Genomic DNA, 14,999 nt, shown 5'->3' on the forward strand with positions numbered 1-14,999 from the left:
TTCAGGGACCGCGGCGCTTCCTTGGCCCGCTTTAAATCATTTTCAAAGCCGTCGCTCTCACTCAGCATAAGCGTTGCGAATATCTGAGGTTCATTTCACTCTTGATTTAAGAGAAAGAGAGACAAGCAAATATTAATGAGGAGCAAAGATGAAAACCCCTTAGAGCAGTGTGACTGTCTGCCCCCCAACCCCCCGCAGCATCACTTGAGCGAAGCACAATCGTACCCCCTACCACCGCATCCGTGCAGGTTCCCAGCACCCGTTCCCTCACAGCTTGGCCAGGTGAGCAGGTAGTGTTCACAGAGTGGTAAACGTAAGGTAACACCGCCAAAATCACGCGAGCCTGTTACACCTTGGGACTGACACCGGTGCTCTGCGGTCCAGGGTGCGGAGTGGTGCGGTGTGCCAAGAAGCAAGCAGGCCTTCGTTGAACGATGACGGCCTTTTACATCCTACCATTCACATATAAACCCTCTCTGCTTTCACGCACATTTTAAACACCTGCAAACAGCGCACACAGGTCCTAACAACTGCATCCGTGCTGGGACACGGTAAGAACTGCACCCTGTAATGAGGAAACTTCCAGCAAAGCAGGATTTCACGACAGTAAGTGAGTCAATGACGAAGACTGTTTACATTTTTTACACTACTTTACTGAGCCTCAGGGAAATCACACACATCCTGCCTACTGGGGATGAATAAATGAATGAACGAACAAACAAACAAATTAATTAATGCATGAACGTTTGCCGAACATTCGTCTGTAGCAACCAAGCAAACGACTCGGTGAACAACCAAACGGCCACATGAATGGTCAAACAAACGACCAAACGAACGACCAAAAAATGGCCAAACAAATAAATGGATAGCCAAACAAACAAGCAAACAAATGACCAAGCAAACTATTAAACAACAAAGAAAACAAATTAACAACCAAACAACTAAACAAACAACCAACCGAACGAACAATCAGACAAATGACCAAACAAACAAATGACTAAACAACTAAACAAACAAGCAAACAAACGACCAAGCAAACTATTAAACAACGAAGAAAACAAATTAACAACCAAACAACTAAACAAACAACCAACCGAACGAACAATCAGACAAATGACCAAACAAACAAATGACTAAACAACTAAACAAACAAGCAAACATATGACCAAACAAACAACTAAACAACCAAAACCAAACAGACAAATGACTAAACAACTAAACAAACAAACAAGCAAACAAATGACCAAGCAAACTATTAAACGAAGAAAACAAATTAACAACCAAACAACTAAACAAACAACCAACCGAACGAACAATCAGACAAATTACCAAACAAACAAATGACTAAACAACTAAACAAACAAGCAAACATATGACCAAACAGACAAACGACTAAACAACCAAAACCAAAAACAGACAAATGACTAAACAACTAAACAAACAAACAAGCAAACAAATGACCAAAGAAACAAATGACTAAACAACCAACCAAACAAGCAAACAGCCAAACAAACAAACGAAAATCAAATGATGGGGAAAAAACCCAGACAAATGTATTCTGGGCAATGGCACAGACAGGTGCACACTGGGAAATGGCTCAGTCAGGTGAATGTTAAAAAATTACCCTGGCAGGTGCATGCTGGGAGCAACCAGTAGTGTGTACACTACATTCTGGAAAAGTGCCCAGGCGCTAATTTTGCAACTCCCTGTCAAGTGGAATCTGTCCACAATGCGAAAGAAAACACCCTGGGGTGTACAACATAAAAATGAAAGTATAAGTGTATTTAGAAGTGCACTTTTCTTCAGTACCTATAAAAAGCATTCACCCCGCCATGGACTTCTTCATTTTTTATCGTTCCACAGCACTGAATCGGAATGGACTGCGGGTTTTCAACACTGAACAACGGAATAACACTCTAAAGAGAAAGTGAAAGCACATTTCTAGAAATCACTTTTAAATTAAGTTCAACTATAAAACACAAAATAACTGCCTGCATAAGTATTCGCCTCTCTATCATACTTTTTATAGGTATTGTATATGTGTGTGACTATAATATATTCATTTTTCAGTAAATGTACTGCTCAGTCCACGCTCAGTCTGTGTGGAGTTTGCATGTTCTCCCGGTGTCTGCATGGGTGCTCTGGTTTCCTCCCACAGTCCAAAGACATGCTGTTCAGGTTCACCCATAGTGTGTGTGTGAGTGACAGAGAGAGTGTGTGTGTTCCACTGATGTATGGATGAGTGACCCAGTGTAAGCAGTGTAAATGTCTGAAAAATAAATAAATGTAAATGTACAATATAGCTTCACTCATACACTACTGTATAGTATTTTATATATGCGATATATATATATACATATATAGATATATATATATGTAGTATATTAATACAAGGTAAAGCTGCACTGTCCCGTATACTTTACAAAACCGTTATTTTGAGGGAAATAACAAGTCACAACACAGCTGCATGCTGGGAGCAGAGCGGAGGAGTACGGGCGATCGAAGAACGCGGTAAATCTGCCAGCTTCATCTCCACCGTGCGGATGTGCCGCGCATCTGAACGAGCCCACGCGTTACGAGAGGTGGCAGATCCTCGCAGCATCGCAGGGCGAGGACGACGACCCGCCGCAGAACCGGTCAGCCGGGGGCCCGACCCGTTCCTTCGAAAGATCGTTCCAACATTTTCAAATGCAGAAGTATTGCTGACTTCTGTAAATTTTTATATATATATCACTCATTCGCTCGTTCTGCAGGAGTCACTTTGGTCACAGGGCGCTACTTTCACAACTTACACTTTTTTGTTTGCAGAGTTGACATTTGACACTGAGTCTCAAAGGCTCAAGAGGAGCCATGCAGTAGAAGGTTCTAGAAGGTTCAAAACCAACTGTCCAAAGGCCTGAGGAGAATGCTCAAGTTACAGGCCGCCAGAAACAAAGGTCGTACGAGATGAATGCTGGTCCAAGCTCATAAAAGCCCTGTGAGAAACCATCTCTTTGTACACCACTGTCCAAAACGCTGCTAAGCAGCCTGGTTGTACCACGTCGCTGCATTAGGCAAAGAAAAAGGTCCCATTGCGACCCAGAGAGCAGCAGAAAGAAGAATTTGTAACATCGATAAAATAGAGCGTGCTGGGCTCTCTGAAATAAAGAGAACGTGAGGAATCAGAGATGTTGTGCAAACGTTATATGACAGTAAGAAGAGGTGGACAGGTCACGGAGCAAGAGTCAGGAGGCATCGGAAGGATGATGAGGGTCACTAACCACATCCGAGGAACATGAGTAGACGACTGAGAAGACCGCCCTTAAGATGGGGAGACGTCCTAATCCACGGATTCTGAAGACAATAGCGAAGAACCACTCAAGTAGAGGGAAGAACTGCGACGCCACCAACCTGCCGTCTCGGAGAACTTCAGGCTGGGAGCGCAACTCCATCAAGGGGTCAAGGGATCATCTGTCGGAGCCGTAACTGGAGACCGTGGTACAAAACACGGCCATAACTCCACTCGCTCAGCGGTTGAAGGTACTGCCTCTGGACCCGAAGGACGCGGGTCTGAATCCCGTCTCTAGCTGTCGTACCCTTGAGCAAGCCACTTACCCTAAATTGCTCCAGTAAAATGACCCAGCTGTATAAATGTGTAAATGACGGTAAACCGCTTAACACTGCAAGTCGCTTCGGAGAGAAGCATCAGCTAAATGGATAAACGGATCGCTCGCTCCACACCCGTTTCCATCGACCGCTTTCCCAACGGTGACTTGTAGTGTAGTTATAACAGAAAAAACGTACACGACCGCGCATGGAACGCTACACGATTCTTGAGAAGATGCACACTTTGCTCTTAAAAGGACACCTGTGCCACCAGCAGTGGTGCGAAGCAGCGCTTCGCCACCTTGCAGTCGGCGGACGCGACTCCGCAGCGGAGCGGCGGGGCTCACGGGCCGCCGTCCTACCTCTGATCGCCGCAAGCCGGGGTGGGAGGAACGTCCCATGTCTGCCGGTGCCTCCACATCTGCGGTGCGTCAACCTCCTGAGCCCTGGCTCCCGGGCGCGTTGCCCTGACCCTGACCCTGACCCTGCCCCCCACCCCTAGACAGGACCTGCAGCACCTCCTAAGGATCCCCAGCAGTGAGGCGAGCACTGCAGTGCGACAGCCCTCTGCTCGCCCCCACGCCGCCCGTCTCACACCCCCTCTTTCAGTTCCTGTTTTCGGACTTCCGCCTCGCTTGCGACAGTAACCGCTCAGAGATAGGGTTCCAGAACTCCAAACCCCAAGTGAAAAACAAAAAAAGAAAGGCGAAACGAAACACAAACAAGGTGAGAGCTGTTTGCACTTCTGGGGATGGCCACCGCCATGGACCTGCTGAGCGAAACCCTGCGGAAACCCTTTCTAGAACCCCAGCTCGCTGCGTGCACGCAGGTGGCGGCGGAGGCGGCGTTAAAGCCACGGCGCAACTGGCGGATCGGTCTTGGTCGCCTCCGGGTTACATGTGTTGGATGCTCTTCGCCAAAGCGACTTGCAGTATCAATCTACCTACAATTATTTACCCATTTGTACAGCTGGATAATTTTACTGGAGCAATTTAGGGTAAGTACCTTGCTCAGCGGTACTACAGCTGGAGGTGGGAACCGATCCCGCGACCTTCGGGTGTAAAGGCAGCAGCTCTAACACCACCGGCTGCCCTCTGAAGTTGAACTTTTTGGTTTGTTTCGCCAACATCGTGGAGCCCGACAGACACCTGCCGCTCGGGAAGGACAACCAGGCCCACGTGCGGTGCAACGGAACCAATGGCACCGTTTCCACAGCAATATCGTGATGCAAATCACGGTCCCAAGCACGGTCCCGCAGAGCTGTTCATGCCACTGGAATGTTCCTCGAAGTCGTCATCGCAATGGCAGCGTGCGAAGATACACCTGCCGACACCACGTACATTCCCTACATTCCCTCCTTTTCCTCACACTGGTCTTCGACAGGAAAGGACATTTTTGGTTGTTTTTTTTTTCTTTTTTTTTTTCTTAACAACAGAGGTGAGCAATCGATTGCTGTGAAGGAAAAAAAAAAAAAAAAAAACACCAACTGCTCCGGTCTGACATTTAGCCACCTGTTTCTTTTGATCCGGTCGGTTTATTTCCAGGCGGTCCTGCCTTTCAGCGGAACACACTTTGGTAGGGTTGCTGCTTGGTAAAACCTGGGTAGCACAAAAAACTAATAATAATAATAATAATAATAAATCATTAGGAGCAGCAGGAAAGGCTGTGATTGGAAAAAGAAAAAAAAAAAAACACCCTTTGGCCAATCTGTGTCTCTAGAGAGATCCACCTGTAATACCGCTGAGAAAGGCGTGTACCTTACACGCACCGGCCAAATCTTTACAAGAAGATCCAGGAAGTTGCCTTCAGACCACCAAATCCAGGAGGTACCTCTGAGAACCGCACCGCCCCAGCAGTGCTGCCGTCTCTATAACCGGCGAAGAACATAAAACGGGGCTAATCTGCGCAGCAAAGGTAACTTGCATGAACTTCCAGTCAGTCAGGTACAATTACTGAGGCCTTCACCTGAAGCTTTTTCTCCAAAGCAACTTATAATGTTACAATTATTTGCCCATTTATACACCCGGTGTAATTTTACTGGAGCAATTTAGGGTAAGTACCTTGTTCAATGGCGCTACAGTCAGAGGTGGCGATCAAACCCGCCACCTTTAGGTCCAAAGGCAGCAGCTGTAACCACCACGGTACCAGCTTCCCACCCCTGTCCAATTGGCAAGCAGACAATGAATTAACGTAAACTGTTCAGAGCATCGACGCAAAATGACCACCGCCGCCATCATAAAGAAAGCGTGTGATGTCACTAGTTGTGTCATCGGAAGTTATGTTATGAAATTCGTTTCCTCGAGAAAGCACCCTGCTCTCGTACCGGTTTGGGGAATTTCTCGATGTCGGAGCATTTCACACTTCCACATAATTGCCGGTTCGCCTCTCTTTCTCTGCAGTTCGTAAGGATATTTTAAACCTTGACATTTGCACTTTTACTTGTCTTCCCGAAACGAACAAGGTGCAAAATTTGACGGGACGGCTAAAAAGTAAAATGCACCTGTCCTGCAGACAACCGGACGCGGAAAACAAATGTTAAACCCTATAAATGACACAAAAGGAAGGACTGCCTCGGGCCAGAGGTGCACAATTTTGGGGATTAGACCTGCTGTATTTGCAGGTTTGCAGGTTCAAATCCCGCCGATTGCTGCTCTACCCCTGAGCAAGGTACCTAAATTGCTCCAGTAAAATTACCCCGCTGTATAAATGGGTCAATAACTGCAGGGAGCAAAACTGTGTAAGTTGCTTTGGAGAAAAGTGTCAGGTGAGTGGAGACGGAGGAGAAAAACGGGGTGCAGCACAGGTGTGGTTCGGTTTCCCTGAACCTTACCGTGTTACGTCTGCTCTCCTTCTTACCAAGCGGCCGCGAACCGTGCATCTCGGACGGACTAAAGATGCGGACAGCGTCGATCGTGACACTCGCACACAACAGTCACGTGAACTGCTGCTTTAACACCACCGGCGTCTTTCTTCTCCGCAATTCAAGGAAACGTTCATGAAAGTTTTCACAATGGTCCAACGGTCAGTAAGGGCCAGTGAAAGGTGCTTCCCGCCTGTAGAGCAACGCTTGCGTGGATGACGGTCACGGGTGCTCGTGTGCTATTTTGACAGCCGGTTCCGCCGCCCCGTGGGCACGAGCGACGGACGAGCCGCTGACTGGCAGCTGAAATGGCCATCGCCGCGGCCTGAGAGGGATTGCTGTCGCACGGTCTCGGCTGACCGGTCCGCACCCCTGGGATGGTTAACGAGCGTGACGCACGCCGCCGGTGTCGGCGTACACCCGCTGGAGGGCCGTTACGCAGCGCCGAGCCAGCTAATGTCAGAAGACTCACGTGGCAGCCTTGATCTGTACACCATCGACCAACATCGAGGGGATAAATGACCACAGCTACAATGCGGATGAAGGTGTCACCAGGATTCACCTCTTTGCTATATCGTACCAGACTTCACACCTCATAGCGCTGAAAATTCCCCGTCCCATGACTGCGAACATAGTTTCATTATCATTTTGACACACCCATGATTTGACCAACTAAACATGCTCGGGGGAGGCGGGAAAGGAAAGTGGTGACATTGCCAAAATCCAGAAGAACCGGGCTCAGCGGAACGTATGAAAGAGATTTTGCAGGAGACTCATGGAATGCCTTCCGTACCATAAAATAAAAAGCCGACTGTAATAAAATGTGCCGTGTAATCTTCGGGTACCGCACGCATTGTCTGAAGCCGCATGTCCCGAGCGGGGTCACGTTGAGCTGGAGCCTAGCCCAGCAACACAGGGTGCAGGGGGTTCAGGAGATGGGGACGCACCCAGGACAGGACGCCAGTCTGTCATAAGGCACCCCAAGCAGGGCTTGAACCCCAGACCCGCCAGAGAGCGGGACCCAGCCAAGCCTGCAGTGCCACCGCACCAGTGCATCCCCCCCCTTTGGGTACCAATATTCTCAAAATACACCCATAAACCTTCCCATAGAACAGGACAGGTGATTATGGCACATATCATCTTTCATTATATATACAGTATATATATATATATATATATATACACACATATGCATGCATGCAAGGCACCGACACCAGGTCCTATATATATACACACACAGTATATATATGACATGCCCTCTATACATCTGTATCTATAAATATCCTTTCTACATATACATACTGTATATATATAAGTGTAAATATATCTATGCATACTGTGTATATATATACGTATACATGACACATCATCTGTATATAACACATATCTATATATTACAGCTGTGCAGGTAATACCGGCCGTGTGAAGAAATTCTTTAGATGGCATATCGAAACCACTCCCGCAAATGTTTGCAAAACAGCTGATTTTTTTTTTCCTTTATCTGCTTCAAGTTGTCGCTGTTGAAATGCCACCATCGCAGCCTGTATCAGCGTTATTTATAATGGTCCGGCACGTGTAGCACGTATGCAACGGACGGAGGGGAAAAAAAATCAGCAAACGTTGCCATGTATGAGACAGAAGTTTTGGGAGAAAGATCAGTTTACTTGACCCTCGCTGCTCACATCTTGACATCTGGTCAGTCGGGAAGATAAAATCTTTGCTTTGTTGGCCGAGCAATGCAAATTTATACGCTAAAACACAGTGATGTCAAGCAGCAGCAGGATATCTGAGGGACAAATGTTTCAGAACATTCAGGATCTGGATCTCATCAAGAGATCTGGTCTGATACAACACACTTATGTCCTGCAAATTATGAAGATGTAATGCATCTCTTTTATGGAGCATTTTGACAGCGCCCAGCCCAGCTCCTCCAAAAACAAACATCTTTATTTGCAGCAGTCCCACACAGATGCCTATTAGGTAATATTTACCCTACGTGTAACTCTGCAGACCTGTGCTGTAATTGGCCATCAGCTGCAGCTCGTCTTCTCAAAGCTTCATGTTCCACCAGAGGACGTGTGTTCACGTTCGAATAGATGTTGGACAGTGGCAGCTGGTGGCGAAGGGACTAGAGCCGCTGCTGCCTCTGCACCCAAAGGTTGCAGGTTCAAGTCCCATGTCCAGCTGTAGTACCCTTGAGCAAAGTACTTACCTTCAATTTCCCCAATAAAATTAACCAACTGTGTAAGTAGATTAACATTGTAAGTTATTCTGGAGAAAAATAAAGATATTCACATCACACCCAAAAATGATTACATTATGACTTCCACAACTGAGCGTGCCGTCTTCGTGGACCTTTAATAAACACCACTGTTGATGGGACCAAACAGGTGCTGGAGGTGCGCCTGTGCCCCTTACAGGGAGATTGCAGCTAGTGTGTGTGTGTGTGTGTGTGTGAGACAAATCAATGTAAAACGAAGCGGGCAGCTCATCTGTCAAGAAATGCGTCTCATCTTCACTCAGTTGACCCGGTTGCCCTCATCCCCGGTGAGGCTGAGGCAATACCCCCGGCAGGAGGAGCGCAGTGCACAGTAATTGCATGCCGAGATGAGGAGAGAAACACGTTCGCTGCAGGTACCTTTACACCGTAAGTCGCTTTGGAGAAATGCATGTGGGAATAGAATAAAGGTAAATATAATAGAAATGAGGGGGGGTGCGGTGCAACAGCCGGTTTGGCTGGGTCCTGCTTTCTGGTGGGTCTGGGGTTCGAGCCCTGCTTGGGGTGCCTTACGACGGACTGGCGTCCCATCCTGGGTGTGTCCCCTCCAGCTTCGTGCCCTGTGTCGCCAGGATAGGCTCCGGTTCGCTGCTACCCCGCTCGGGACGAAGCAATTTTGGACAGTGTGTGTAATGTAAATGTAGACCTTACTGTAGTACTTTCGGCAGACCTATCACTGAGCGCCAAGCCGTTTAATGCCATTCAGCAGGTGGTGTAGTGGTTGCAGCTCTTGCCTTGCACTCAATGGGTTCAAAGCCCACCTGCTGCTGTAATGCCTTTGAGCAAGGTTTGTATGAGGAATTAATCCAAAAAAAAAAAAAAAACCAAGGTGTATAAATGGGTAAAACTTTGCATGTGTCTAGAAAACTTTTAAGTGGCTTCGGAGAGAAGTTTAAGCTCACGGAAAAAATAACTATTCCGATATATTGTATATTTAGAGCAGTGCCGACGGCAAGTGCGATCTGGTTTCAATAGACGATGGAAGATGCAGAGGGGGCTGCGGGGGCCTGGGCCGACCAGCACGGTAATCGCCAGGGGCTACCCCTGCTCAGGTCCCCAACGCAGCCTTATGTAAAGAGCTTCTTGGGGCTGGAAGAAGCACTGAGAGACACACCAAGCGGTAGGTGGAAATTATTCATAGCAACACAGCAGATGATATTAAGAGAATCACCCTCTGCACGGCTTCCCCGGCAGCAGGGGAAATAATTTTATTTCTCACCCAGCATAAGAGTTTGTTAAAGGTGAATTTCCATTTGCCATACATGAGGGGTGGCGCATAATTGCGTGTGACGCATGGCGCCCGGGAATCCCGATCCAAAGCTAGCTGACTGGTTTTCGCAGTGCAAAACATCATTTTGAGTGGCTAGTGTGTTTTGGTTTAAGAAAAAAGCTTAGAAAAGGCAAGAAAACATATTCTATTGTTAGAATCTATATCTGAGGTCCCTTGTATAAATACGGAATGTGAAAGACCAAAATGTGTAACTTTTTTTTAAAGATTTTACCTGCATGATAATTCAAAGGAACTTCAGGATGGACCCAAAGGTTGCAGGTTCGAATCCCACCTCCAGCTGTAGTACCCTTGAGCAAGGTACTTACCCTAAATTGGTCCAGTAAAAATTACCCAGCTGTATAAATGGGTAAATAATTGTAGGTACCTTAACGCTGTAAGTTGCTTTGAAGAAAAGCTTTAGCTAAATTAGTAAATGTAAAGTATCGTTTCTGCCTTTATATTGCTGAGACCCACACCAGCTAAAAAAACATATATATTCAAATATTGAAAGACTATTCAAAAAATTCCGTATCTGCACACAGATTGTTTTTCTTGAGTGCGGCTGCAACATCAGCGGTTAAGGAATTCCATACTACTCAAAGTACACCTTTCGTGACAGTTTGAGAGTGTGTTCTGCTCACGATTTTTCTCTCCCACGTGTACTCGTATTTCCTGCTCGGTCTGTCGGACCACTGTCGGGAGGAGCGCGGGGGGATCCACTCAGCAAACTCTTGATGGCATTTCTCACTCGGAGAGGCATATCGGGACACTCCCACCATGAAGGTGGCAGCGCATGGGTTCGCGAAGACATGTTGGACAGCAGTGTGTGCCTGGGCCCCCGCAGGGCGGGAGGTACGGTAAAGGGATTTCAGCCGAAAAGAGGCATTCTCGCCCCCGCAACTTCGCTCCAGATGTCTCTCGCTATGTGTCAGACACAGTGGAGAAGGGAACGGAGCTGTCACGACTCTTGAGGAGCTTCATTTCAATATCAGTGGGCGGCTGTTGAAGCACTCTGCGAGAAATAGCTGTGAAAATGACTCCCGCGTGTGTGACGCCCAGTTTTCCGTCGGGATATCTCGACCCTCGGCGTGCGATCGTTTCCGCTGCGGCTGATACGGTTGATACGGCGGTCGAGCCGTTCTGCGGATAAACGAAATCATTCACGTCACGTTCGACCGAATGCGTCCGTCGAAAGGTGGAAAACCGTCGGCCGTGTGAGAATCGGTGTTGAGGAGGGACGGTTATGCTAGTGGTATGAGTAAGCTTACAGGTGCATGTGTGAAATGATAAAGAGAATATTATTAGTACTGGACTAAAATATGTATGCAAATTATGTAATCGAACATAGGCTATAAACGATGGGATTTGCCCTGGTCATTGTAATTGCGTGTACGTGCGTATGAACATCTGGCCTCTGGGTTCAGATGCGCATTCAAACCAGGCTCAGCCTGTCTGGGGTCTGTATGTTCTCCCAGTGTTTGCACGGATTTCCTCCAGGTGCTCTGGTTTCCTCCCGCAGTCCAAAGGCATGTGTTTCAAGTGGATTGGCGACTAACGCTAAAAAATTTAGGAAAATTTTCAAGAGGCACGCTGAGCAAAAGCTATGGAGCTGTATTAGAGCCCTTGGGGGTGTCTCCACACCTACTTGGAGACCTGCTCCTCCCTCATATACCAAGTGAACTATGATGATGTCATGGGCAATTCCGGTGTGTTCTGAGCTCTGATTTCACCATCCCTACCCCAGAGCCCGATTCACAGTCCAGACGTGCTGTGACTCCATATGGCGCTGAAGCCTGTTGAAGGCAACCCTCCTGTCCAATGACCTGCTAAAAGCCACAGGTCGATGGAAGAAGCAGCACCAGCAGTATGTATGTAGAGGAAAGCGGTAAACTGCAAAATTACATGAGCACGCTATAAAATTACGGTACAATTCTAAAGCTATTTTTAATAAACTAGGCAGCTAAAGAGATAAGGTCACATAACGTAACAGAATTTTTCTAAATTCTTAGTTACGTCGATTTTTGCGTTTATTATGATTAGCTAAAGTTTACCGATTCCAAAAATACCACTAGTTTTTCTAGTGTTTCAGTTTGGTACTTTACAGCCATTGAAAGATTCTAGAAGATACCAGAACATTCTAGAAAGCATCAGATCATAAAAGATACTGGAATATTCGGTCTCGGAATCCGGTTCCAAAATTTGCTAATTTCGGGAATGTGGATTGTTTTTTCTAAAAACTGACATAGGGTACGAATCAACAGCAAAATTATGATTAATGCAACAAAACTGAATCGCAAATGCAAAAAAAAAAAAAAAAATCAACATGCGTTATACCGTGTTATTTAAATTACAGATTTAAAGAGGTGGACAATTTACAGGAGCAAACCAACGTCCTTCCTCTGTGAAGCTACACAAGCGAGGTGGAGGTGTAGTCTACATGCAGTCCTTGTCCTCAATTACTATGGTTAGTGTCCAGCAAGGCCAAAGAACCTCTCTGAAGAGTAGTAGTCAATGGGGTACCACACGTTCCATAACTGCTAGTATGACTTATGCATCCAGCTATCTCTGCAGATGAGACTCTTACAGTTTGACATCTTTTTGAAGGTATTGCGGAGCTCTGCACTGATGGTTATCGAAATAATTAATTTAAATTTTAATAGCCGGACAGGTGGAATTGTTCCGATACCTGTCTGATGGACAGGTGGGCAATAAATTAAGGTAACATATTAAGAAATTTGATGCGCGACGACGACCACCAACATAATAAAGAAACTGCGACATCATTTACCGCGTTTTCATTTTGGAAATATTTTCCCGCAAGAAAGCATCCAAATTTGTCAAAAATGAAACAAGATTGCCCCAACGTCGTGCTACTTCAGGTGATTTATTTATGCCAAAAGCATTTTCTAAGAAAACTTCCTTTCACGCGATACAGCGGTATTTTCAGTCTAGACATTTACTTGATTTCATCTCTCCGATATGTTCCAAAACCAGACAGGTGTGGAACTTGATGAGACAAGAAAGATGAAATTTAAAATGTGCCTGTCCTGTGGGCAACCAAACAGAAAGAAATTTAACTCAATGCGTTTTTCATGCTCGGGTTCCCGGGGGTTTTACAAAAACGCAGCAGGTGTCCTTACATCAGCCAGACAAGTATGATCGGAAACATGTCGCAACAAAATGCCCCCGAGACAAACATTTGACCTTTAAACATGAAACAAACAGCCTTAAACATCTATCTTCTTAGAAACTGCGACTTACCTCTAAATTCGTTTCTGTTCCACCACTGAAAATAGTATTTCCTGTTAGAATCTAACTGAGGGCTACCGCTCCAAAAACCAAATATAAACACGAAACAGATGCCACAGCTTGGCACCGACATCATTCCGTCTCCAAAAGCCAGACTCCTGAACATCAGGTCATCAGCATTAAAGACTCCCCCAGCGAACAACTTAATCGCTCATTATAAGCCTGAAATTTTTCATTCGGCCAAGACGAGATTTCGAATGAGACGAGATTTCAAAACTTCTCGAGTCCACCCCATCTGGATGGTGCACGTTTCCAAAACCAGGATTACACGCAGAAGGTGGTCTCATCCTCATGTGTTACTTTACTGCTTTCATCATTATATTCCTTAAGTGTTACGTTCGAACCTGCCGAACTATGGAAAATATTACTTAAAGGATGTTTTCCTTCTCTACTGCAACGGATCGTTATTAAATATTTAGTAAAACTGGCTACAGACCGAAAGCAATTTAATTCTCAAAAAAAAAAAAAAAAAATTCAACCCCACACTTTCAATATTAGGCAATTTATCAAATGTCTGGATCAATTGTCAGTAGGTGACCCACGAAAAACAGTTATTATGATTGCGATTTATCGGACAATAACAGGCCGCACTTATTCGCTGAGGAATATCTCGCTGTGTTGTGCATTTCGTACTTTGTGTGACACTCAGTAAGGCAAAGGAGACAATAATTCAAAAATACAAAATGCACAAAGACACAAAGTACACGTCACATGAGCTCAATGTAAAGCCCTGAAATCCCAGACAATGTGGCATCAGTTAGAAGAAATGCTGTACACCCCTCCTACCGTCGAACCCTGACCTCAGTAAGCTCCTCAACCTCCTCCATGGTATCGCACCCATGCATGAGGAGTTGAAACTGGGTTTTTTAGGTCGCCGGCAAAACCAATCGACGATATTTCCAAACTGGCCGTGCCAATACTCCCAATTTACTGCGGTGACACATTTTCCTCACTACCAATTTATATGCAAATTTAGTTTCACATTCATATAGCAACTGTTCACAAAATTCAGATCATGACTAGTGGTACCGCATCCGTTTTCCTAATATTTCTGTCCATCCCCTGAAAAATGTAGATGGTACAACTCACATGGACGCTTACTACGGACAAATAGTTTACTGTCATTTTCATCGCGGCTTCTTCTTCAGTTATCATGTGTGAAATTTCACATAGGATCAATAAAGTTTCTCTCCTTCCTCCCCATCTATGTATGTATGTATGTATGACACTAAATCCTGATCACTGAATATCACTTATACAGAATCATTACTCGAAGCAAACTTTACTTTCCGTACTGCTTTTTCACCTGTATGCTGTACTTGTATATCTTTATCTGTCTCCCCGTCTACTGTATGATCCTAAATTCTGATTACTGAGTATCGGTAATACAGAATCACAAGCTTACATTTTTATCAGATAACACAACGCAACAAAATTTTTAAAAGTTCTTAGTTATGTCTATTTTTGCGTTGCTTATGATTAGATAAAGTTTTTTGATCACAAAAATACCACTAGTTCTTCTACAGTGTCAGTTTTAGTTCGGTACTTTACAGCCATTGGAAGAATGCAGAAGGCACCGGAACGTTCTAGAAAGAACCAAAACGTAGAACGCATCAGATCCTAAAAGGTACCTTAATATTTGGTGCTTGGAATCTGGTGCAAAAATTCACCAAAATTTGCTCATTTCAAGAATGTGG

At 45.6% G+C, this 14,999-nt stretch overlaps 1 protein-coding gene across 2 annotated transcripts in view; it reads right to left on the reverse strand.

The window, feature by feature from the left end:
• The window catches only part of LOC108941080 (diacylglycerol kinase zeta-like), a 131,077-nt gene that overhangs the window by 103,982 nt on the left and 12,096 nt on the right, over positions 1-14,999 (reverse strand). Inside the window, exon 1 of one of the 2 annotated variants that reach the window (XM_018763538.2) lies at positions 3,948-3,965. The exons of the other annotated variant lie outside the window; for it this stretch is intronic. The gene's annotated coding sequence lies outside the window, so the exon portion shown is untranslated. Of the gene's footprint in view, positions 1-3,947; positions 3,966-14,999 lie in introns of those variants that run through there. 2 annotated transcript variants of the gene reach the window in all.

Source organism: Scleropages formosus, chromosome 11 (genome assembly GCF_900964775.1).
Source record: "Scleropages formosus chromosome 11, fSclFor1.1, whole genome shotgun sequence".
Taxonomy (NCBI): domain Eukaryota; kingdom Metazoa; phylum Chordata; class Actinopteri; order Osteoglossiformes; family Osteoglossidae; genus Scleropages; species Scleropages formosus.